Below are 27,093 nucleotides of genomic sequence, written 5' to 3'. Positions count from 1 at the left end.
AAATAAATGTTCCCTAATCTTGATGCTGGGACATGATTGAGGTAAGCAGCCTGAGTGAAGGAGAGACTAAGTTTCTATAGCAGCAGGGAAACATTTTCTGCTTCCCACCCAATTTGAGTGCTGTGAGATGAGGCAGAAATCAAAAGAACCCTAATATGCTCTCCTCTCGTCCTGGGTGGGTCCTTGGTTTCCTCTGTCCTTCGTGTTCCTGTACATAAGAATAGAGCTTCGTGTATAAGGTGGAGGAATACTTTGCTTTGCCAGTTTCCTTTTCGCCTCTGCAGTGGCGAGGCAAGTGTCTTTGATGTTAACCATTGTGAATTGTCTTCAGGCATTTAGTGAATTTGTTGGACATCGTTGTTATTCTCGTCTCTCAGGGTTTCAGTGTGTAGATGTGAAACGCTGAACAGCTAAGCTATAGCTGTTCCCAGCATTCTATTTCTCTCCCCGGTTACTATGTCTTTGACTTAGAAAAATAACAATTTTTTTCAACTGGGACTCAATCTCCTCTCTCAGAGTTCCAGTGTGTCGATCAAAGGAATTGAACAGCTAACTCAAATTTCACCCTAGGGCTCAGAAGCCCTGACTTGAGCCCTGTGTTCAGGCAGAGAGTTCATAGAGTGTCATGAATCACAATTGGCAACCCTCTTGATGTTAATGAATTATTCTTTTCATCACCACCCCTCTGTCTTTGGAGCCACCTCATGTGGTAAGTAAGGGGCCCCAACCCTTCTTGTTTTCCAGATGTAGGGACACGTATTTGTTGCAGGATCACAAATACAAAAACTCTATTTTTGAGATGTGGAATTAGAAACCAAGGATGAGGGTGTATGGAAGAGGAAATTAAGCAGTTGGCAGACAGGTTCTGAGAGAAAAGATTGTGTGGTCAGGTCAAGGAAACAAAGTGTTTCATCAGTGTGATCATATCTTCTGGCCCTACTCATACAGATGCTAAGGACCAAAGCCCAAACATAGATCCAGACTCCTCTGCTGCTGCTGTGATTGCACAGAGTGATAAACAGCAGGGATCACTTGAACCAGAGAGTGAGGAGTGCTCTGATACTTCTGGGAATGCACAGGATAATCAACAGCAGGGACAAGCGGTAGATGTGGTTCCAGAGCACCTTTTGCCACCTCCTGAAAATAGTCAAACATGGAGACCAGTAGCGGGATACCTCTTCTACTGAGACTAAGCAAGGACATCATACTTCCAGAGGCAACAGAAGACAAATTTTCCCTTCTGGTTCTGAAAAAGATTTACCACGACACAATACATTAGGGTTTGTCTTGAATTTCTTTTCACAAAGTGAGACTCGTTTGATTAGTGAGGGAATTTTGAAGCTAATAGCAACTAGAAACTAAATTTACTAAACATAAAGCCCTTCCTTCCATAGTTCTCAAATCATAGTGTGAAAAATAGTTGACTGGGAATGTGCGGAAATGAAATTGTTCCTGGCCATATTTCAAGCCTCTGCATTCATACATTAGAGGAAGGCATATCTATGATGGCATCAGATGACCTGAGACAACCTCTCCAAGGCACTTCTGCTTTTGAGGAAAACTAACTCTAAAGCTCCTTTTCCCTCAGTGATTACCTGTTGAACTGGGTTGGTTTATGGAAATTCAGAAGCAACCTCATTTTGGCCATCTGTCTTCTGTGTTCAACCTCACTAATCTCCATCTCAAGTGCCTACCCTTTGCCCCACTCAAACTAGGGATGCTCTGATCCATTGTCTTTGTGTGATACCTTATAGATGCCTCCACCTTTGTGCACAGAAACGAGTCTGGTGAGCTGGGAAATGTTAAGAATTGCTCAGGTTTGGAAACTGCCTCACATTTACATCTTCACAGTTTCCTTTTAGCGAGAATCAGTCCCAGCAAGAGACCTGAGAAATCATATCTTACAGTATGATTTTGTACTGCAGAGTCCAAGGAAGAAGAATGGAGATTTGGGGCATACAGTGGTTTCATTTGCTGTGATGTGGACAATGAGAAGCTTTCCTGGTGTGCTTAGATAGATGTTCTTATGTTGTGGCCTCAATTCTCAAATTCTTCCCCTCTTTTAGTGCAAAGTACAGACAACACTCCGAATTGAAAGCTGAGATTTTTATTGGGATAGTGTAGGCAATCAATACTCGTTCATTGGCCTATGTGTCTGAAGGACAATCTTCTCAGCACTCTCTGAAACAGAAAAATGGAGGAAAGTTATTGAAGAATTGGCATCTGCTGGAGTTTCAACCACTGCTGGTACCAGTGAAGAGAGAGGGATGGAGAGTTAACATTCTTTGCCTCTACCCCGATCTCTTTCTTTCCTCCTTCTCTCAGGTTTATTCTTTTCAGGCACAGAGCCGACAATAGAAGTAAGCTGTTTCTTAACAGGTGAAAATGAATCAGAATTTTTAGATTGTTCACCCATTGGTTCTAATTTAAACTGTTCCAATATATATTCCCAACAATGTTGACTGCAATTGACCCGGACTGAATGAAAAATTCAAACTGATAAACGGCTATCAACTGAACAAGGGGTAAAGAGATAGTGACAGAGCGCGCAGTGGAGTAGTGTACATCGTTAGCACCTCAAAAAAAATCCTGAGAACACAAACAGCAAAATAAAACCAAGAACATCAGCAAAGCATGCCATTGGGAGATCCATGTATTTGCAATGCAGTTTTTTTTTTCAGAAATGTGGACTTTGAAATTAATACCTAATAGTGTGCATAGAGTATCATTCATTTGAAGTCTAATTGTACATTATATAAACCCACATACACGACTAATATTTCTAAGTGGGTTACCAAGGTTACAAGCAGTGGCCTTCAACCAGTCATGGTAGCACATGCCTATAATCCCAGTACTAGGAAGGTGGATGCAAGAAGACTTCTGTAAGGTTGAAGACAGCCTATTCTACAAAGCTAGATGTACACAGAGAAACCTTGTCTTAACAAACCAAAAATAAATAAATAAATAAATAAAGTAGTGATTATCTAGGATAAGACTGTGAACTTAAGATAGTATGTAATTATAATGTTCGGTCATGTTCCCTCTTAGGAAGGTAGAATCTGAGGAACTTGAGCATACCCAAATTTAGAAGAATATATTTAAAGTATGAACAAGGTTAGAGGTGTCTATAAGTACTTAGGATCAATAGATTTAAGCATCCTTGGTGTGAATGGGCAGAGTGTACAGACTTGAGATGAGAGGTCACTGAGGTTGAACACAGAGAATCAAAATGTGGGTCCTAAAAGAGACTTGATACCCTATGAGCATACACAGGAGGAGGAGGTGCCCCTCAGTCACAGTCATAAGGGAAAGGAGTAGGGGGAAAATGGGGAGGGAGAGAGGAGTGGGAGGATACAAGGGATGGGATAACAAATGAGATGTAATATGAATAAATTAATAAAATATATTTTAAAAACAAACAAAATGTAGGTCCTTCTATGTTTCTACAAACTAACCCATTTTCAACGATAATCACTGAGGAAAAAAAGGTGCTGTGGAGCTATGTTCCTCAAAAACAGAAGAACCTTGGAGAACTTGTAAAAGGTCATCCTATACCATCACAGATATACTTTCCTGAACTACCTGAATACAGAGTTTTGAAATGCAAGGGCAGTATCACTTCTTTATATTCCTAGTTAACTAATTTTCACACTGTGATTTGAAAAATAAAGAGCTCCGGAGGGGCCTTATGTTTAGAAATTTTGACTCATACCAGTCATTAACATCTGGAGTACTGGGATGATTAGCTTCAAATTATCTTACCTAATAACTTTGGTATCATCCTTGGTAAAGAGAAAATATGTTATCTATATGCAGATTTGGTAATAAACCGCGTCTTACATAGGTACGAGGGTAAGGATGTCATTTGTTGCCTAAAGAAGGACGATATCGTTGCTGAGTCTTAAATGGAGGGAAGTCTTCCTGTTGGCCTCCTTGTTTGGCTGGTCCTCCCGAGTTTTCAGGAGGAAGGGAATACTGCTCTTGGGCCCTGCCAATTTATTCCTGTTGTTGATTATCCTTTTCACTCCCATTAACAGCAGATGACTCTGAGTCTGTGTTTGGGCTTTGGTCCTCAGGATCTGTGTGAGTAGGACATGATGGTATGAACACATTGATAAAAGACTTTCCTCTTGTTTTCTTTCCCTGACCTGAACACACAATCTTTTTTCTCAGAACCTATGTGCCAACTGCTAACTCCTTCTTTCATACATCCTAATTCTTGGTTTCTAATTCCACATCCCAATAGTACAGAACTTTTGTATTCCTGGGACAAGTGTGTGCTCCTGCATCTGGCAAAGAAGAAGGGTTGTGGTCCCTTATTTATCACATGATGTCTCCAAAGATAGAAGGAAGGAATGCAGAAGGAGAAAGCCTTACCATCAGGGGATTGCCAATTGTGACTCAGGACACTACATGAACTCTCTGCCTGGGCACAGGGCTCTAGTCAGGGTTTCTGAGCACTAGGATGAAATTTGAGTTAGCTGTTCAATACCTTAGATCTACACACTGAAACCCTGAGAGAAGAGAATGAATGTCTGTTGACAATGTCTTATTTTTCTTTTAAATCAATGCCAGTTACAAGTAACTGGGGAGGAAAGGAGAAAACTGGGAAAGCCAAGTATAACTTGGCTATTCAATACCTTACATGTGTACAGTAAAACACTGAAAGGAAGAATAAAATGATGGAGGACAACAAATTCGCTAACTTTCTAGGAGCCATTTGTCAGTTTGTTTTAGTCAAAGACAGTTACTAGAAGAGGCTGGGTGTTGTCAGGAGTTAACTTGTCTAGTTGTTGAAGAAATTTAGGATTGTAAGAACAACTTTAAATGCCATATTCTGTGTGTCTCTGAGGCTTTTGAAGACCTTATTCAACTAATTTACCACATATATCAATAGAGTCATATCTATCTGTTAGAGTTAGGATATATATGTTTATGTTAAAATCTGCCAAGTATTTGACATGCTCATGTCTGTATCAGTACACTAAATTTTCCTTTGCTATCTGTGTTGTGACAAAAAGAAGGACAACTTTGCCAGTGTTCATAGTATATTTTCCTAATGTTCTTATGTTGTACCCACAGCGCTCAAATTCTCAATCCTTACTTATTAAGAAGTACAGACAACACTCAGAGTTTGCATGCTGAAAATTTTATTGGGATCGTGTAGACAATCAATTCTGAATCATTGGTCTATGTGTCTGAAGGAAATCATCTTCTCAGCCACTCTCTGAAACAGAAAGACAGGAAGAAAATTATTGAAAATTACGGGATACTGAAGCTTCAATGCTACTGGTACCACTGAAGTGAGAGAAGATGGAGCCCACACCATCTTCTTCCCTCATCTCCTTCTCTGCTTTCCTTCCTCATTTTTCAGGATATTTTTGTTCACACAGGGGCAGATAATGAGCCTAAATTTTCTCTTACAAGATGAAAATGAATGAGGGTTCTTAGTTCGTTCATCCTTTGGTTCTAATTGAAATTGTTCTACAAGATGTGTCTAAAGATGTCCACTGTGACACTGACTGAGTGAAAAACTGAAACCAGCCTAAAGGTCTATTAAGGGAACAAAGATATTGTGACAGGACCTGCATTGGAGCAGTGTACAATGTTAGCACAAAAAGAACTATGAGTCACAAACAGAAAAATATAATAATAATAAAAATAAAGATAAATAAAATAACCAAGCACATCAGGAAAACAAGATGTTGACAGATGCATGCACTTGTATGAAACATTGCAGTTTTCTAAGAAATGTGGGTTTTTTTTTTTAATGAATAGACTAAATTTCTGCATAGGAAATAATTTGTGTAAATTTGAGTTTTACATTAAATAAACCAGAAAAAGCTAATATTCAAAAGAAGTTTGCCGAAGGATAAAAGTAGTTAAAGTTGAGGAAAATATTGGGAGTTTAGGATAACATATAACCACAATATTCAGTGCTGTGTCCTCATGGGAAGGCAGATTTTGAGGAATGTGAGTAAACACAAATTTAAAAGAATGTATAAAAAGTGTTGTCAAGGTTAGAGGTGTCAATACAGAATCGCTTAGAAAGAATGGATCTGAGCATGCGTGGTGTGGTTGGGGCAGAGTAGGTCTATCTGAGAAGAGAGCTCGGTGAGTCTGAGCACAGAAGACCAAAGGGAGGTCCCTTCTTTACTTCTATAAACCAACTCAACTTGAACAGTAATCGTAGCAGAAAAGGGAGCTGTGGGTCTATGTTCCTCAGAGGCAGAAGTACATGGAGAGCTTAGGTTGTCCTAAGGCATCAAAGATACATCACCCTGTTCCGTCTGATTGCAAAGATTTAAAATATGGCCAGATTTAAAATTTGCCACATGCTTCCTGTCATCTAGCTTTCACACTATGATTTGAAAAATACAGAGGAAAGGGCGTTGTGTTTAGTCAATTTGACCCATACCTGTCATTCCGTACTGGGGCAATTAACCTCAAAATCATCACAGTTAGATCAATCCATTCAAACTGAAAAAACAATGGGGTAACAGATATATCACATGACTTGGGGATCCTTGATCCTCATTTTGATGGCCAGGAGAGAGATGTCATAGTTGGTTACCTACCGAAATGAGGTTCTCTTGATGAGTCCCTGGGCTAGACGACTGCTGCTACTGGCCTCCTTGCTGGGTGGTCCTTGTGAGATTACAGAAGGAGAACGTTGCTCTTGGTCCCCTCTCAGTGGCTGTTCCTGCTGTGGATCACTCTGTTCATTCCCATCAGCAGCAGAGGACACTGAGACTGAGCTCTGCCTTTGGTCCTCAGGATCTGTGTGCGCAGGACCAGAAGATGTGAGCACGCTGATGAAAGACTCTCTTCTTGTTTCCTTTCCCTGACCTGACCACACAATCTTTTCTCTCAGAACCTGTCTGCCAACTGCTAACTTCCTCTTGATTTCTAATTCCGCATCACAACAATACAGACTTTTTTTTTCTATTTATGTTCCTGGGACAAGCATGTCCCATATATCTGGAAAACACAATCGTTTCTGCTCCTCTATTTATCACAGGATAATCTCCCAAGACAGAAGGCCAGGAATGAAAAAGAAAAACACACTAACACCAGGAAGGTGATCCAGGACACTGTATGAACTCTGCATGGGCACAGGGTTCTAGTCAGGGTTTCAGAGCCTGGGATGAAATTTGAGGTAATTGCTCTATACTTTGCATCTGCCACTGAGACTCTGAGAGAAGAAAATCACTGTGATGGTCTCCACCAAGTTCACTAAATGCACTGTCTCTCATTTATTTTTAATTCAAAGACACACAGTAAATGAGAGGCAAGGAGAAAATGGGGAAAGGCAGGTATTTGTCCACCATAGTCATGAAGTGGCACAGCCATATCCACTGCTTGACACAGTTCCAGAATATATGAGTGTATTACTGAAACCGCTGTCATTTCTTCTCTAACATTTCTGTTTTGGTCTCAGCATTTTGCATTCTTGGGGACTCTTCCAGCATTATGAATCATTTTATGTATTTTCCTGAGAAAATTGTGTCTGAGTCTTTTTAGGAAAATCCTAAAATAACTTTATCTGCCACTATTTGGAAGTCTTGCTTATGCCTTGGAGATCTTTAAGCACAGATAAGGACATAACTAGATCTTCTTGAGGTATCCACCCTTGAGCAAACTCAAACAATATAAATAATGCAGGATAAAAAGAGCCAGCTGACAAACTCTGGCAAAGAGAAAAAATACATATTCGAAGCTTCCCTTTAAAATACGCTTAGAGCTCTCAGAAAATGTAATTTAACAATATGAGGTCATACAGAGTATGCCCCCAGGGGAACAGAACTCAGTAAATAAAATAGGTTGACTAAAATACACTTTTCCTACTTTATAGAGTAAGTGATGAAACATACAGTTAAAAAAAAGCTAGGTATTAGTATTTACTATTCATTGAAAAGCTGATTACTATATTTTCTGTTTCAAAAAAGTTTTCAAAAACTTTCAGCCTAAAAGCAGGCTGTCATATATTAAATGTGCTTACTTTGGAGGAGACATTACTTGGGGGTGCCCCTCCCAAGTAATAATATTCTTTAAATTGGAATTGTAGGTCTGACAATAAAGATAATATCTGTTCTGTTTGTGTTTTCTAATTGTTACTTCTAACTCTGATTCATCTCCCAGTGGTCATTTCTGGGTAGGATGCAAACAATTTTCTTCTGCTGCTATGGAACCTTGGTCCCCCCTTCATTCAACTTGTTGAACTCAATCATGATCCTCAGCATCAAGGTTGGCTAATATCTGATATACCCTTAAAGAAAGTAATATTCATTGATTCCAAAGACAAAAATGACGCAATGAAACACAGGCAATTAAAAATCATGTAAGGCTGATGGATTGGGCATTACCTGCTGTGACCTCTAGAAATAAAGCATGAGATGAAGAAAAAAGATTGATCACGATCTTCCATAACATGCTGCAAGAAAATGTGACTAACAGACTCAAAATGATTGGCATAAGTGAGGCCCTGAATCAGTTTCTGAGACACTTCTTGAGAGGAAGTGGGGATGCAAGAGCACGTGTAGTTTCCTGTACTGTTATCCTCCAATCAGAACATGAAATCCTGGGGAACTTTCCTTACAATTGTTCATCAAAGAGACCTCAGAAACAATATCATCTCTTGCCATTGGCCTTGGTTAGTTTCCATAACTTGAATGCAAGATGACACTACACAATTTGGACATAGAATATGGAAGAATCAAGCTTGAACCACTCTGGAAACCTTATGCCTAACTTCAGACCCCATAGAATCCCGAAAGTTCCTAATAACTCATCAAGGAAGAAAAACAGTCAATAATCTTCTTATGGAAGAACCCACTCCAGCCCCTTTCCTAAACCAGTATAATCTCTAACTAGTGTCTAAATATTAGCCTTATATTTACAGACAAGTGTAGTTCTCCACTTTCACTCAAGAAGCATCTTTTGTAACAAACAAAGATTACACTGAAATGTTCGAATAGTCTAAATCCAGAGCAGTGATCATGGGTTGTTTACCCATCTCACACATCTACAACAAAACCTGTACACCTGAAGCTAAGCAAACATTATGGCAGAGGGAGCAGAATAACTGTCAAATACACAGGACCTGGGCATCTGAAAGATAATGTCTTTTCCACATGACAAGGAGCTGTACCCCTGAGATTTCAGGGATTGTTACCTAAACACAACCTGCACAATGACAGCACCATTTTGTATGGCAACATAGATGGGGAAAATCACATAAGGCCCCACTCCTAGATGAAAAAGAATAATAAAGTAATGCCTGCTGAGAGACAGTCTTCCACAGTTATGAGAGCCCAGCATTCTGAATTTCAAGTGGCTTGCCCTAACACAGACACACTGAATGGATTCAGCAAGTCATAGTTATGAGCATGTGAACATCTATGTAACAATCGTAGTAAAGAAACTGTCATGAATGTGAAAGGCAATAAAAGTGGAACAGAGGGGTGTGAGGGAGGGATGGAAATTATGCAAATATAGTACTCATATATGAAATCACAAGAAGATAAAAATAAAAGTATTTAACATGAACCAAGACCATTTTTGGCAATTAAATTCCTTCATTATTGAAAGTCTCTCTAGTTGACAATGCTTGACCACACTTGGTGATGTGCATGTGTGCTGAGGGTAGAGTAGGTGTATAGATGGGGTCTGGCAATCAGTAGAGATGGTAAGCTTCATTGCACCTCAGTGAGCAGAGTATATCTGACGAGTACCTTAGCCAGATCTTCATTAGTCATAATATATGTGCTCTTTGTTTGAGATATGACACTATTGTTTTGTTGCTATGACTATAAATCCTGCAAAGGCCTCTAATGAGTCATGATCCTACACTGGCATTAGCAACAGCAGAGTGATCCTCAGTCTGATCAGGCCCACAGAGCATTTTCCAGTCTCAAAGGATCTGATTCTAGGCAGAGATGGCTTGTTGATAAAGATTACATGGTCTAAAACCCTCCCACGGTTGTTAACATCCTACAGGGTGGTAAAGTAAAATGGGCAAAAAAAAATCTTCCAAAGGAATTTAGACTGTGCTATGAATATATATTTCCCAGTATACACTGTGTTTCATGTGTGGGAGTTCCTGTGAGAGTCTTTCCTTTTCCATAGTGTTCCATGAGGCTGTATGACTGTTCTTCTTTTATGAAGTAGTTTTACTCACTGTCAGTATACGTGATTGACCACAGTTAAACACGTGCTTAGGCTGGTCTATGCAGCCTTTGAATAGGTAAGATGTCTACTATTCATGTGCTGTTTTACAGACTCATTCTATGCTACGCTCTGAGTGATTTTCAACCAATCCTGATTTTTGTTATTCTCTGCTTTCCTTGTGAAAATGGTCTGTTGAAATTCAATTTCCTGTGTAATTTAATTTCCCCATATATCCCACTAATTCTGGGATAATTTCTATGTTTATCCTTCTAAGGCAATTGTTAATTTTACCTGTATTACCTTAGTTTTACTCTTAATTTGGAACATGGTGTGTAGTGTATGCTGTATGCAGTGTCTCCTCTTTGAGTACATAGTCTTATGGTTCTTTTCTCTCCTGTTGTTTGCTTTACTTATTCTTTTCTCTCCCTCCCTCCCTCCCTCCCTCTGTATCTCTCTCTCTCTCTCTCTCTCTCTCTCTCTCTCTCTCTCTCTCTCTCTCTCTCTCTCTCTCTGTGTGTGTGTGTGTGTGTGTGTGTGTGTGTCTGTCTGTCTGTCTGTCTGTCTGTCTGTCTGTCTGTCTTTGATCAGTTTGGTATTCAAATGTTCCTGGATATGTAGCCTCCAATGAAAAATGGTAACTAATCAGGAACTAAACTCTTGAGAAAACAGACCCTTCTTCTCTCAGAAGTTAGGAATTTCAAATAACACTACATATAGGGATGAATTTTATGTGTATCTCCCCTGTCCATGGTAGGATATGATTCATTAAAACCCTGATTTTCACTGGGACGTACTGAAATGCCCATTTTTATGTTTACAAATTAATATCTTTCTGGTTAGTCTGTTTGTTTGTTCTTTTTTTTATTGATTGGAGGATTTTTTAATTTGTTTGTCGGTTTTTTTATTTATTTAGGTATTATTGTATAGAAGGTTTCATGTATTACAGGCTGGCTTCAAACATGCTTTTTATCTCCTTCATCTGAATCCCAAGTGCTATAATTATAGTTTAATTCTCAGAATTGTTTTATTGCTACTTATATCTCCAAAATGCTTAGTTAATTCACTAACAGAATAAGGCCTCCCAGAACTGCTTGACATGGTGCAATTCACTCACTGTAGGTACAGGCTGGGCTGCTGTCTCATTGCACACCAAATCAACCTTCATTTGAGTTTCCAACCACACTGGGGAGTAACAATTTGAGGGATGGGACAGACTCTACACTTTGAAGGGCTTTCAGGACTTGCTACTCTTCAAAACCGAAGGCACATGTAGTCCTTTAAAAAGCTGGGATGTGAAATTTGCCACCTACTTCTGGCACAACTAGAAAATCAATGCTGATTTTAGGCAAGAACCAGACCTTGTCTATCTCTATTTTCAAAGGGTCACTCTGGCATATGGGAGGGGACATCTAGAGAAATAATTGAAAATGAGAATGAAACTGACCCTAGCTGGAGTAAAGTCATTTCTTCTGGAAAAGAAAATAAAATTCAGATAGCACAAGTGATATCACCCAGGATATATTTTGAAGTTAATACCAAATATGTTTGCAGAGAGACCATACTTGTGGTAATAGAAATTAAAGTGACATTTGTAACAGGCAACAAAAATGTGACTTACAGAGAAAATTTGAAAAGAAAAGATAGGATCTAAATTGTGACAATATTCGGTAATAGCACTTGGGGGAAAAGTGATACTTTTAGGGTAGCCATAAACTATTTTGAATGATCCTTGTGAGATTCAGATATTTGAACAGTCAGACTAGGAATACACATGCATAGATGACACAGCAGGAAATGCCACTCTGGACTTGTGCACAGAAGCCTCTAAAGAAACAGAAGTTTCTTCCAAAGTAAACTTCTCTGGAGCACTCATTTCCAGGTTCTGGGCAATGTACTATCCTGGGGAAAGTACTTATGATCTGTCACCAGAAAAATTCATAAACTTAGAGATGATAGTCACTAAATGTCAACATTTTTCACTAGCACATCCTGACTGTGTCTCTGGCCTCCACTGTCTCATGAACATTTACTCTTTGTTCCTTTTTTCATCCATGATCAATTCTGTAACTCACTGAGCAGGTTCTCTTCACTATAATGTCACAGGGCTCCCTCTCAGGTGCTCATGTGACAAAGGTCTCACTTCAGACCCTGTGCTAGGTGGAGTGGAGTGAGCAAAGCTCTCTGAGGTTTACCCTCTGCTGCCATTGTTTTCCACTACTGTTGTGAGAACAGGTTACCCTCTGTTCACAGGCCAATTCGTCATTCTCCATTGTATATAACTGGGATTGGACTGTGAATCTTTCTTCCAGCTGTTGGTCATTATTCTTTGGACTCAGGAACCTAACATGTAGGTTCATGGAGAATGTTCCCAAAAGTATCTGGCTGTAGTGCCTAGTTGTTCAATCAGTTTTAAGTGATACTTTTTTAAATATTAAAGAAACAATATTTAATTGCCAGCACATTTCCATAATTTGATGGTATCAATTTTTAAAATTAAAAAAAACTTACTGTAGTTTGTGTTTTACCAGATATAACTAAATCAAAATGTATTTCTTAATCTTCAGTAGCATAACTTAGAGAAAAAAATAAGTTTCTGATGAAAATATAAAGTATTTCCTTAGATTGGGAAAACTGAAAGACTAGAAGCTCAGTTACACATATATACATGAACATTTTATAGAAATAAATAAACACTAGTTTTCAAACTTAAAAAAATAACTATCTTCCTTGCATTTGCACATCTTGTAGGCAAGACCAATTGTGGTATAAGGTTTTGTGGCTGGGTTGACACCCCTGGCCCTCCAATGAAAGTCTTTTCTGGTTACTGGAGATGGCCATTTCAGGTCCTATATCTCTTAGTGCCAGGAGACTTAGCCAGGGTCACCCTCATACATCTCTTCCAGTTTGAAATTCCCTAACATAAAGAATGTTAAACATTTTCTTCAATATATGTTAGTTATTTTTATTTCTTTTATTTTTTTTAATCCTCTCTGTAGATTCCTTGCCATTTTTTGTTTTACTCACTTGCTTCCTTGGTTGATTGACTGTTTTGAGTTCCCTGTGTATTCTGGATATTAATCGACTATCAGATGTATAGCTGCCAAAGCTTCTCTCCCTCCCCATGGACTTTATCTTTACTTGATTGATTATTGCATTTGCTGTACAGATTTTTACTTGTATGTGAACCTGTTTGCCAATTATTAGCCTTAGTTCCTGTGTGAATGGAGTCATATTCAGAAAGTCTTTTCCTGCTCTTTTATCTTGTAGCATATTGCCTCTTTATCTAGGATATGCAGAACTTCAGGTGACCCATTTCAACTTGATGTTTGTGCAGAATCATTAAATATGTATCTAAAGTCATCCTTCTGCAAGTGGAGTTTCAATTTTCCAGGTATGATTTGTTAAGATGGTATATTCCTCCACTGTATTTTTGGAATCTTTATCAAACATCATATGTCTGTAACTACGCACATTGCTATATGGGTCACTTGTTTCATTCCATTGATGCTCATGTCTGTTTTTCTAAATACTATAGTTTTTAATACTACATCTATGTAATATCACTTGTTATTTGACAGTGTAATCGCAGCAGCATTATTTTTTCTCTGAATAGATTTGAAGATCCAGGGTGCTTTGTTTCTCTATATGAACATAAAGATTTTAGACTATTTCTGTGAAGAATATCATTGTACTTTGGGTGGAATTATATTTAATATCTAATTTTTTAGGATAGATATTTACATAATGTCAATTACACGAAATCATGATCATGTAAGGTATTTTCATCTTCTAGTGCCTTTCAAAATCTCTTTTCTTCATACTAACATAATGGATGTAAAACCAGGATCCATCCTTCTGCTCTTTCTCGCAAACACATATTAATGGCATAATAGCCTCTTCTCCGGGTAAAAAGATACTACAAGCATATAGACCTAAGAAGGACGTTATGGTAGCAATTTTAATAGTGAAGAAAATGCAAAACTAATCATAAAACATAAAGGAAGGACAATACATATTCATCAAAGGAAGAATACAGTAAGAGAATAATTGTATTATATATAGTACAAAGGATCAACCAGAGCTATGTAGTGTGACTCCAACTAAAAGAAAAAAGCCCACAAAACACCCCCCCAAAAATCAAAAACAAAAATGGAGAGAGGAGTACTTAATTCCTGATAAGATCTGAAATTGTTGAATTCCTTCTATCAACACATTGAAACTCAGAAAGAAGAGATTGAGTCCCAGTTGAAAATTTTGTTATTTTTCTAAGTCAAACACATAGTAACCGGGAAGAGAAATAGAATGCTGGGAACAGCAATAGCTTAGCTGTTCCGCGTTTCACATCTACACACTGAAAACCCTGAGAGACAAGAATAACAATGATGTGCAACAAATTCACTAAATGCCTAAAGACAATTTGCCATTTGTTAACATCAAAGACACTTGCCTCGCCACTGTAGAGGCGAAAAGGAAACTGGCAAAGCAAACTATTCCTCCATCTTATACCGGAAGCTCTATTCTTATGTACAGGAACACGAAGGACGGAGGAAACCAAGGACCCACCCAGGACGAGAGGAGAGCATACTAGGGTTCTTTTGATTTCTGCCTCATCTCACAGCACTCATATTGGGTGGGAGGCAGGAAAAGTTTCCCTGCTGCTATAAAAACTTAGTTTCTCCTTCTTTCAGGCTGCTTACCTCAATCATGTCCCAGCATCAAGATTAGGGAACATTTATTTATATGCATAGAAAAAGTACCATCTATTCATTCCTTTGGTCAAATACATGATGAGATGACACACTGAAACAGACAATTAACAGAATACAAGTATGGTGGGCTGCACTTTACCTGCTGGGACAGCAGAAGCCTCCTCATTGGTGACCTCTAGAAACAAAGCGTAGGATAAAGAGAAAACTCAAATCAGAGCTTACAGATGTCCTGCAAGAATGAGCTCAGCAGTCAGTCCCTGAGATGCTTCTGGAAAGGGACAGGGATGCAAGAGCATGTGGAGCTTACCTATGCTGTTAACCTCCCGCTCAAAACATAAAATGTTTTTATCCTCCCTGAGTAACTACTAACAAACTGATCCCATTCCTAATTATGCTGCCTATTTCAAAGTCACATTGAAACTATGTCTCACCAGTTTGTTTTTTCATTAACACTAAATACACTCAAGAGGGAAACCCCAGAGTACACATCTTAATATGTCACTGGCTTTGCTTGGCACATATTAAAATTCTAAATGTACATAAGTAAAGTGTAAAGTGGCCTCTGATACTTGAATTTCAGTGTCTAAAGCATTAAATTTATTCTGTAATTTGATGCCTTTGAACCAATCTTAATGTGTCTATTTCTATCATGTATCTGGAACCCACTGTGCAGCAAGACTAGCTGCTCCCAGTAGTCACTCTGATTGTGAGAATGTGCTCACAAATCTGACCATGTTTTCATGTCTCTTTACAGCATGGAGAGCAAATTCCTAAATTCAAAATGAGCCATCTTGTCCCTCCTTTCTCCTCTCTTTCTCTTGACTATCTCCAGCTCCCACACAGTATTCATTTGTACCTTCATCTGTACTCTGAGCTGAGCTCATGGCCAGCAAAGCCACTGTGAGCATGACCACCAGCATCCTGGATGAGGCTCTGGATATTCTCACAAGGGAAAGATAAGATGTGCATTCCCTTTATAAAGTGAAACCAAACAATGCCATCTTTGAGCCTAAGTTGAGTGATCTTGCTCCATTATTTCCCTTTGGGATGTTAGCCCATTAGGGTGGAGTGAGGGAGATTGTCAACATGCCCTATCTAAAATGAGAAATACATAATGTGGTGGTGGTGTTAGAGTAAAAAGTCCTCTTACTGCCACATACTATCAAGTTGTATGCACCACATTTTCAATCCGTTCCGTAGATGTAGGACATCTAGGTTGTTTCACCTTCCTAGCTGTTGTGAATAGGGTGACAATGAACATCTGAAGAGGGGGATGTTGAGTCCTTTCAGCATATGCCAAGCAGTGATGTAGCTAAATCATATGGCAAAATTACTTTTAGATTTTCAGAATTCTCCACCTCATTTCCATACAGATTGTACAAATTTGTACAATTGTAAATAAGGGTTTCCCTTTCCAAATATCCTCTCCATAATTTGTAGTCCTCTCTTCTTTTCATCTTCTATGTTACGACTGGTGTAGGGTGAAATCTCAAAGTAGGTTCTCTTTATTTTTGAAGTTCACTAACTTTTAAGAATGTTAAGTACGCTCTTTAATATTGGATAAACAGTTTTATTTCTTCTTGAATCATCTTTATAAATCTCTTGCCAATTTTCATTTGGGACACTTGCTTCCTTGGTTGATTGTCTACAGTAAAGATTCTCTCCTTCCTGTGGGCTTCATCTTTACTTGATATATATATCATAATAAATTAAAGCTTTGCAGTAGCAACAGAATTATTGAACAATTTCATCAGGGCTTAAATTAACTGAGTTACATACAACCTATAGAGTTTAGAACAACTGCTGGTATGCAGACTTCCTGAGTGCACACATTTCTACTCCTCAATACAAACTTGACACAGTTATGTGCAATTTCACAGTTACAACACCCAGGTAGAAATTCAAATAATCCACAAAGGAATTTAAATTCTTCTTTTGATGCAACAAATGCTAACTTTATATTTAAACTGCGCAAATTAATTATCGTGGTTCAGCAGAATACACATATTTTCCAAAAATTTGATGTAGCATATGCCCATTATCCAGAGGCTGTAAGGAAATATATAATATTTTCATTAATTTTTTTATTTTTACATATATTTTTATATTATTACACATATGTACAATAAACTTCCTACAGCAAGAAGAACAGTGAAGCAATGAGAAATTATATAAATGTTATATTCTTACTGTTTTGGCTATTTGTATTTGGCAGCCTTGAAGAAAACACCTTTCCTATCTTGGTACTTGATTAACCATTTCCCCAATTTTATTTGAAATTCAAATTCTTATGTCTCTAAATTGCTTACAGTGTGTACCTTCAAAAATGCCATCCAAATCACAAATTGAACCTTTTAGATATGACACCAACAACCTCCTCCACACCCCATCCTGCAGGGCTGAAATCTCAAAGAGAAATATGTGTACAGAACATCTAATGTGGAAGGTACATGATGTCAGGACACCCAGGTGGAGTTCAAAGGCACCATTCTTTTCTCCTTCCTTATTGAGAAAGCGACCTTGCTTCCTTCAGCACAGATTTGGGAGAAGTTCCAGAGCCTCCTGTAAGATTTAATTTGTCCTCCTCACTGCAGCTGTGATGACTCTGAGCTCAGGTCAACCCAGAAGAGCATAGAGAACACGGGTGTGGGTCTGTGGACGGGAGAATAGAAGACCACAGTGAGATGAAACACTTCTTTGCTGAGTTCATATGCCAAGTCCTCACTGCACATGAAGACTTTATTAACACACATTGGAAACACAATAAAAGACGGAAAGAGCAGAAAGGTTAAGGTTTAATTTGCAGAGAGATCTCTCTGCCCTCACAAGATGTGTGAGCACAGGGCAGGGCTGCTAGAAGGGGATCAGCTATGGAAACCATCATCACACTCAGAGCAGACAATGGGGCTGGCTGATGGCCTTGGTGAGCAGGGGATGCAGAGCAGATGAAGGAAATGAGCAAACAACGCGGCTGCTTCAGAGGCTGAGGATGACTTAAGAAATCTTACCTTCACTTCAGACAGGGAATTATAAGAATCAATTTACTCATTTCACCCGATCAGATCAGGATTCCAGTCACTACAAGTCATGTATGTGACAAGGCACAAAGGTTTTGCTCTTAGAGTCACCTTGTGAGAAAAGATGAGAACACACGCAAAGGATGAAATGAGGGGAAAGGAAGAAAGAGAATAAGCTGAAGCAGTGAAAGCTTCAGATTGGAGAGAGGTGTGGTGGCAAAGCCTTGTGATCCACCATTATGGAACTAGAGGCAGGAAGACAAATAGGTCCAGGGCATCCTCAGCTATATAAGGAGTCTAAGACCAGCAAGAATTAGGTAAGATGCTGCCTTAAAAATGGAGAATGTCATGAATATTTAATAAAAATAAGAAGGAAGTTTTTAAGGGTACAAGGGAAGAGAAAATGGAGTTTGTTTGTTTTTTGTTTGTTTGTTTAATTTAAACAGGTAGATGACACTGGCACAAGACTCACCTAGGGTCTTACAACTTCCACCTATACCAGAACAATCTCAGGAACTAGGTAATCATCTCACCTGTGGCAGGAAAGGTTGACTTGGAGTTCACCCTTTCCCTGCAGGGCAGCTGTGACATCTGAAGGGAGGTAAATGATCATTATGCCCATTGTGTGTTTTATTCAGTACAAGACATCAAGAAAGTCTCTGCTGACCCACCTGCACATAAGGACCAATTCATCCTTCATTAATTTCCTTTCTTCTTTTCACCACTCATTTCTTGGTTTTCTTGGTCCATCTTAATGCCATGTGTTTAAAGGAATGCATGTTAGGGGCCACAAGAAGGGAGAAGTCAGCCCAGTCTTGAGGCTGGAGACCATGCGTAGGGCCACCAAATGCAGTGACAAACATATGTGGATTAGGTGGAATAGGGTTTTCTCCCCTTGAGCAGAAGAACTGCTGTAAGGGAGAGTCATGGGGGATGCTGGCCCTTCACTGTGACAAGAAAGAGGACTTGGCTTCCTCCTTCCCCACTGTGGTTCTCTTCAGCTTCAGGGATTTAAGTGTAGAGATATGGGTCTGTGTTCCTTTTCCATGTTTTCCACCTCACTTCATGAACATGTGGCCTGGGTACTCAGCGAAACGTACTTGGACTAGCACTCTGTCTTTCTCTTCTCCCCGAGGATTCCCCTGTGCAGATATAGCCCCATCAACCTCCAGCTCTCCCTAAAACCAGGTCTAAAAGGCACTGATGTCAACACACAGGCTACAAGTAAATACAGTGTTCCCACTACCACTGGCTACATCACTGATACTATTTTTTTTTCTTTTACCTTCTGTGTTTTAGAGACATCTGCTGTGTAAACTAAAATACTCAAAGCCCTATTGTTCTCATGAGGGTACATATCTCTAAAGAAAGCACATATAAGATGTGCCATATCATCTGTATCTGAATTAGGAGCTCAGAATATGGGAGCTGGGGTTGGCTAGACAATCAGCTCACTGAAGAACAGATTGTGAATTTAGGTCAGAGGGAGGAAATTATAAGGATGATCACTGGAGAATACATTGTGATTTAAGGTCAGAAAACGAGAAGGGAGTCTTCTTCCAGTCGCCCACATATTTTTCTCTTAACCCTCACAGAAGCAGAGTAACAGAGCCCGAGCTTATGGGGAAGTGTGAGGTACCACTTCCTGAACCTTCTGCTGATGGGAAATATAATTAATAGTGAGGACAACCATGAAGAAGAGAACAACAATAACATGCCACTCCTCTGCTTAGCAACTGACAAGCACCACCTTATAAAGAGTCCATAAACACCATACTCCTCTTCCTAGTAACCAAGCCCAGAAGATGCTCTAGCACACAACAAAAAAATTTGCTCAACCATGTTCATAGCAGCCTTATTCATAATAGCCAGAACATCGAAACAGCCTAAGTGTCCATCAGTAGAAGAATGGATAAAGAAACTGTGGTACATATACACTATGGACTACTACTCAGCTATTAAAAACAAGGAATTCCCGAAATTTGTGGATAAATGGATTGAGCTAGAAATGATCATAATGAGTGAGTTAACCCAGAAGCAGAAAAACTCAAATGGTATATATTCACTTATATCTGCATAGTAGCCCAAGGGGCATGTCCCATGAAAGCCTTCACTTACCAGGAAACTGGGACAGAGGGGAGGACATCCTATTGGGACTCTAGATGAGAGAAGCCTGGGAGAATGAGGAAATAGAAGGATCCAGAGGGTCCTAGAAACCTACAAGTAGAACATTATGATAGGCAGATTTGGGCCCAGGGGTCTCGCTCAAACTAAGGCACCAGCCAAGGACAATACAGACGGTAAACTTTAAACCCCAACCCAGATCTAGCCAATGGTCAGAACAGTCTCCACAGTTGAGTGGAGAGTGGGATATGACTTTCTCACGTGCTCTGGTGCCTCACATTTGACCATGTCCCCTGGAGGAGGAGGCCTGGTGGCACTCAGAGGAACGACAGCAGGTTACCAAGAAGAGACTTGATACCCTATGAACATATACAGAGGGAGGTAATCATAGGGGAGGGGAATAAGGGGAATATGGGAGGGAGGGAAGAATGGGAGGATACAAGGGATAGGATAACCATTGAGATGTAACAGTCTCCCTGACCTCACAATTCCTGTCTGTACATAACTATTTTGCCCATTCATGCCTGACATGAACTTCTCAATCCAGTTTCCCGGATCAATCAGACCTTAATGTCTTCCCACTCTGCATTGCCTACACCTCTCAGAACAATCTCCCTGACCAGAGAGGCACAAAGCAGAATCTCAATGTCATACCAACTGCTTTCTCACTGCTGCTCCATCACAGCTCACCACCTTTAATTCTTTTGTGCATGTTTTGTGCATGTTGTGTAAATATCTTCAATTATTACACAAACACACTTCCAAAACAGCACCAAAATAGAAGGATTTAACAGTCACTGGTTATTAATATCTGTCAATATCAGTGATCTCAGGTCTCCAATAAAAAGATACAGATTAAGAGAATGCATAGATAAAATGACCCATCATTCTGCTGCATACAAAAAGCAAACCTTAGCCACAAAGATAGACATTACCTGAGAATAAAGAGCTAGAAAAGGTTTTCCAAGAAAAGGAGCTAAAGGAGCAAGTAAGAGCGACCATTCTAATATCTAATAAAGTAGACTTTCAACTAAAATTAATCAAAAGAGATGAGGAAGGAAACTGTATACTCATCAAAGGAAAATTCAAGCAATATAATATCGAAATTCTGAACATCTATACCCCAAATATAAGAGCACCCACATTGGTAAAAAGAAACATTACTAAAGCTTAAATCACATGTAGAACCCCACACATTAATAATGAGAGACTTCAAAACCCCACTTTTACCAATGGACAGTTCATCAAGACAGAAAATAAACAGAGAAATAATAAAACTAACAGATGTCATGAATCAAATAGACCTAACAGACATATACAGAACTTTTTACCCAAACACAAATGAATAGACCTTCTTTTCAGCACCTCACAGAACCTTCTCCAAAATTGAACACATAGTCAGTCACAAAGCAAGCCTCAACAGATGCAAGAAAATTTAAATAATCCCTTTTATCTTATCAGACACCATGGACTAAAGATGAAACTCACCAAGAGAGAAATAATAAAAAGTCTACATATACATGGAAATTGAACAATTCTCTACTCAAAGACAACAGGATCAGGGAAGAAATAAAGAAAAAAATTAATGACACAACATACCCAAACCTATGAGACACAATGAAAGCAATGCTAAGAGGTAAGTTCATAGCATTAAGTGATTTCATAAAGAAATTGGAGAAATCTCATACAAACAACTTAATGGCACACCTCAAAGCCCTAGAAAAATGAAAGAATCAGACACACCCAAGAGGAGTAAGCCACCAGAAATAATCAAAGTCAAGGAGAAATCATAATTCAAAGAATCAACAAAATCAAGAGCTGGTTCTTTGAGAAAATCAACAAGATAGACAACCCCTTAGGCAAACTCACTAAAAGGCAAAGGGAGTGTATCCAAATTAAAAAAAAAAACAGAAATGGAAAGGGAGCCATAACGACAGATACCAAACAAATCGTTAGGTCCTTCTACAAAAGCCTATGTGCCACAAGATTTGAAAATTGATGATTTTTTATAGGTTCCACTTAGCAGAATTTAATCAAGATCAGGTAAACAGTTTAAACAGTCTTATAACCCCTAAGTAAACAGAAGCAGTCATCAAAAGTCTCCCAACCAAAAAAAGCCCAGGATAGATTCAGAGCAGAATTCTATCAGACCTTCAAAGGAGAGCTAATACCAATTTTCCTCAAACTATTTCACAAAATAGAAACAGAAGGAACATTACCAAACTCATTCTACAAATCCACAGTCACCTTGATACCTAAACTACGCAAAGACCCAACACAGACTATCAGACCAATTTCCCTTGTGAACATTGATGCAAAGTACTTAATAAAAAACTCACAAACCAAATCCAAGAAAACATCAAAAATATCATCCACCATGACCAAGTAGGATTCATTCCAGGCATGCAGGGGTGACTCAGTATACAGAAATCCATCAATGTAAACAAATTACAAGAAAAAAATCACATTACCATCTCTTTAGATGCTGAAAAAGCATTTGTCAAAGTCCAACACCCATTCATGTTAAAAGTCTCAGAGAGATCAGGGACACAAGGCACATATACAACATAATAAAGGCTATATACAGCAAGCCTATAGCCAATATCAAACTAAACAGAAACTTGAACCAATTCCACTGAAATCAGGGACTAGGCTAAGCTGTACACTCTCTTCATATCTCTTTAATATAATACTTGAAGTGCTAAATAAAGAAATAAGACAAACAAAGGAGATCAAGTGGATACAATTTGGAACAGAAAAAGTCAAAGTATCATTTTTCATGGTTGATAAGATAGTGTACATAAGTGATGCCAAAATTTCTACCAGAGAACTCCTACAGCTGGTAAACACCTTCAGCAAAGTGGTTGGATAAAAAATAGACTCAAAAAAATAAGTAGCCTTCCTGTATACAAAATATTTAGAAAGAAACTAGAGAAACAGCATCCTTTACAATAGCAACAAGTAGTATAAAATATCTTGGTGTAACTCTAACCAAGCAAGTGAAAGACCTGTATGAAAAAAAAAACTTGAAGTCTCTGAAAGAAGAAATTGAAGAAGAATCAGAAGATGAAAAGATCTCCCATGCTCATTGATTGGTAGTATTAACTTAGTAAAAATGGCCTTCTTACCAAAAGCAATCAACCTATTCGATGAAATTCCCGTTAAAATCTCAACACAATTATTTTCAGACCTTGAAAGAACAATTCTGTTTCATGGAGAAAAACAAAAGAGACCCAAATAGTTTAGACAATCCTGTACAATAAAAGATCTTCTGTGGGTATCTTCATCCCTGTACTCAAGCAAACTATAGAACAAAAGTAATAAAAACAGATGGTACTAGCATAGAAACAGACTGGTGAATCAATGGAATTTAATCAAAGATACATAAGTAAACCCACACACCTAAGGAAACTTGATCTTTGACAAAGAAGCCAAAACCATATAATGAAAAAAGACAGCATCTTCAAGAAATAGTGTTGATCTAACTGGATGCCTACTTGTAGAAGAATGCAAGTAGATCCATATTTATCACCCTGCACAAAATTCAAGTCCGAGTGGATTAAACACCTTAACATGAAACCAGACACACTAAATCTGTTAGAAGAAAAATTGGGGATGAACCTTGAAGTTCTTTGCATTGTCTGTTTCTAAATTATTTATTTCAGCTCTTTGATTATTTCCTGCCATTTATTCCTGCTTGGTGGGTTTTCTTATTTTTGTTCTAGATCTTTCAAGTATGCTGTTAAGTTGCTTGTATGGGGTCTCTCTAGTTTCTTTATAGAGACACTTAGTGCTATGAACTTTACTCTTAGCATCACTTTCATTGTGTCCCACAGGTTTTGGTATTTTATGCCTTCATTTTCATTGAATTCTAAGAATGCTTTAATTACTTTATTTCATCCTGACCCAATGGTCATTGTGTATGAAGTTGTTCAGTTTCCATGAATTTGTAAGTTTTTCTGTTGTTTTTGTTGTTGAGTTTCAGCTTTAATCCATGGCAGTTTGATAAGATGTCAGGTGTTATTTCAATCTTCTTGTATCTATTGAGGCTTTTTTTGTGGCCAAGTATATGGTCAATTTTGGAGAAGGTTCCATGTAGTGCTGAGAAGGTATAATCCTTTGTGTTTGGGCAAGACTTCTGTAGATATCTGTTAAGTCTATTTGATTCATAACATCCATTAGTTTCATTATTTCTCTGTTTTGTTTCTATCTCCTTGACCTGGCCATTGGTGAGAGTAGGGCATTGAAGTCTCACATTATTCATGTGTGGCTTTCAATACATGATTTTTGAACAATGATTGTTGATTCTTGTAGTTTTGATATTGGAGTTTTTGGTGTGTGTGTGTGTGTGTGTGTGTGTGTGTGTGTGTGTGTGTGTGTGTGCGTGCGTGCGTGTTTCCCTTCTTTTGTTTTTGCTTGTATGAAATTACTTAATTACCTAATTCCTGTGTTTTCTTGTGTGTAGTTACCCTTGTTCTCTTGGAGTTTTCCTTCTACTATCCTCTGTAGAGCTGAGTTAGTGGAAAGATAGTGTTTAAATTTAGTTTTGTCATGGAGTATCTTATTTTCTCCATCAATGATTGAAAGTTGTGCTTTGTATAGTAGTCTGGGCTGATATCTGTTGTCTCTTAGGATCTGCAAGGTATCTGTTTAGGCCCTTCTGGCTTTTAAAGTCTCTGTTGAGATGCATGGTGCAATTCTAATATGTCTGCTTTTATATGTTGCTTGGCCCTTATCTCCTGCAGTTTTATATTCTTCCTTTGCTCTACACATTTAGTGTTTTAATTATTATGTGGTGGGAGGATTCTCTTTTTTGGTCTAATCTACTTAGTGTTCTGTAGGCTTCTTTTACATTTATAGGCATCTCTTTTTTTAGGTTTGGGAAATTTTATTCTGTGATTTTGTTGAAGCTATTTTCTGAATCTTAGAGCTGGGAATCTTCTCCTTTTTCTAATCCTATTATTCTTAGATTTGGTCTTTCTATGGTGTCCCAAGTTTCCCCAATGTTTTGTGTCAGAAACTTTGTATAACTGGCATTTTCTTTGGCTGATTTATCAGTTTTTCCTATCATATCTTCTAAGCCTGGAATTCATTCTTCCATCTCTTGTGTCCTGCTGATGGTGCTTGCTTCTGTCCTTGCTGTTCTCTTCCCTGGGTTTTCCATCTCCAGGATCACCTCAGATTGTTTTCTTTGTTGCTTCCATTTCTCTTTTCTGTTTTTGAACAGTTTTGTTCATTTCCTTCTCCTGTTTACTTGTATTTTCTTATATTTCATTAAGGGATTTATTAATTTCCCTCACCTGTTTTGTATTTTTCTGGATTTCTTTGAGGGATTTATTTATTTCCTAATTAAAGATCTCTATTGTCTTCATTAAATTAGACTTAAAGTCATTTTCCTGTGGTTCAGGTATTAGGCTATCCGGAGCTTGCTGTAGCAGGGTATCTGGGTTCTGGTGGTGGTGTATAGCCCTGGGCTTTGTTGAGTGTATTCTTATGCTGTCCTCTAGCCATCTGGTTGTCCCTGGCTCTGGCAGGCTTGGGGGTACTTGATAGTCCCTGGTGGCTATTGCCTCCTGTAGTGTCTGGTGGCTGCTGCCTCTGAGATGGCAAGCCGACCTAGGACCCATGAACTGGCACACAGTAGGCAGGGCGCAGACTTCACCACTGCTGGTGGTCTCCAATGGCTCCTGTCTCTGAAACTGCAGGTAGAGCTGGTGCCCTGGAGCTGGCTCTCTGAGGTCACAGAACAGACCTTACCATAGATGATAGTTTCCAATGGCTGCCACCTCTGGGATTGAAGGCAGAGCTGTGACCCAGGAACTGGCATGTGGTGGTCATGGAATAGACCTCACCACTACTGGTAGTACCACCACACAAATTATTTTTAAACCATTATATTCACTACATTCTGTACCATCTTTCCATCTACATATCAATCATAATTTAAAAGGAAAATAGGCCTAACGGTGTTTTTAAAAGTAACTATTGGCTAGTCTTCTGTGTTTCCTGATACATATTTAATATGGAAAGTGAAAAGGTAATGCTATTAGAATTTGAGACAGTCCTTTTTTGCTCCTAACAGATAAGAAGCGTGCTAGTTCATACAGTAATACTCAAATAAGTCAGTATTTCACTGTCAGTCACTCAAGGTAGAATTACACTATATAGAATGAGGAAAACAGAAAAACAATTAAGTGTATAGCATTTAGCTATTGTTTCCTAGAGTACACTAAAAATAATACGGAAGTGGCCATTTTAAAACACTAATAGACGGAGATCCAAGATGGCGGCGGCAATCACACAAAGCACCTGATTAGCAGGACACAGCTGCTCAGCGACCTAAAGACCAAACTGAGAGCTACAGAACACCGGCGCTGCTAATTCCCAGGTGGGAGGGGTCAACACTTTGTGCAGCACGGGTAGGTCTGACCCAAGGCAACCCAGCTAATCCACAGAAAAGTCCCCGGTAACAACCCACATTATCTGCCTTCCCGAGAAGGACTGTGAGACACTTGTTCAGCTTTGAGCTAGGATCTCTCTCCACCTGCCTGCTCGTTGTCAACCTGGCCCATGTGGAACATAGAGCAGATAGGCAGAACTCTGCCATCTCCAGAAGGTCTGGGGGACACCCGAGCAACTTTGGGCTTGGATCTCTCTCTGCCCACCAGCAGCCCACTGGCCTGGCCCATCTGGGACACAGAGCAGATAGGCAGAGTGCTGCCATCTTGAGAAAGACTGTGGAGCACCCAAGCAACTCTGGGCTCAGATATTTCTCTGCCTGCCTGCTTGCAGCTTACTAGTCTGGACCATCTAGGGCACAGAGCAGACAGGAAGAAGCACAGCTGAGTCCAGTGCAGGCCAAAATCCACTGTAACTGTCATCTGGAGAAAACTATGGAATATGTGAGCAACTCTGGCTTCAGATCTCTCTCTCTCTCTCTCTCTCTCTCTCTCTCTCTCTCTCTCTCTCTCTCTCTCTCTCTCTCTCTCTCTCTCTCTGCCCCCTAGCTGCTTACTAGCCTGGCCCATCTGGCACACAGAGCCGATAGACAGACCTGAGTCTGGCATGGGCCA

The 27,093-nt window shown here is 39.1% G+C and overlaps 1 long non-coding RNA gene across 1 annotated transcript; it reads right to left on the bottom strand.

Annotated features, from left to right (window-relative positions):
• Nucleotides 1-5,141: 5,141 nt before the first annotated feature.
• LOC311588371 lies at nucleotides 5,142-6,776 on the bottom strand. The gene is made up of 3 exons (XR_014776174.1): nucleotides 6,579-6,776; nucleotides 6,419-6,480; nucleotides 5,142-5,227 (listed from the first exon to the last, which is right to left on the bottom strand). It is a non-coding gene; the product is annotated as an uncharacterized lncRNA (long non-coding RNA).
• Between the last annotated feature and the right edge of the window lie 20,317 nt (nucleotides 6,777-27,093).

This window comes from Acomys minous, assembly GCF_964271855.1.
Source record: "Acomys minous genome assembly, chromosome: 17".
Lineage (NCBI taxonomy): Eukaryota > Metazoa > Chordata > Mammalia > Rodentia > Muridae > Acomys > Acomys minous.
This window is presented reverse-complemented; position numbering and strand designations above follow the sequence as displayed.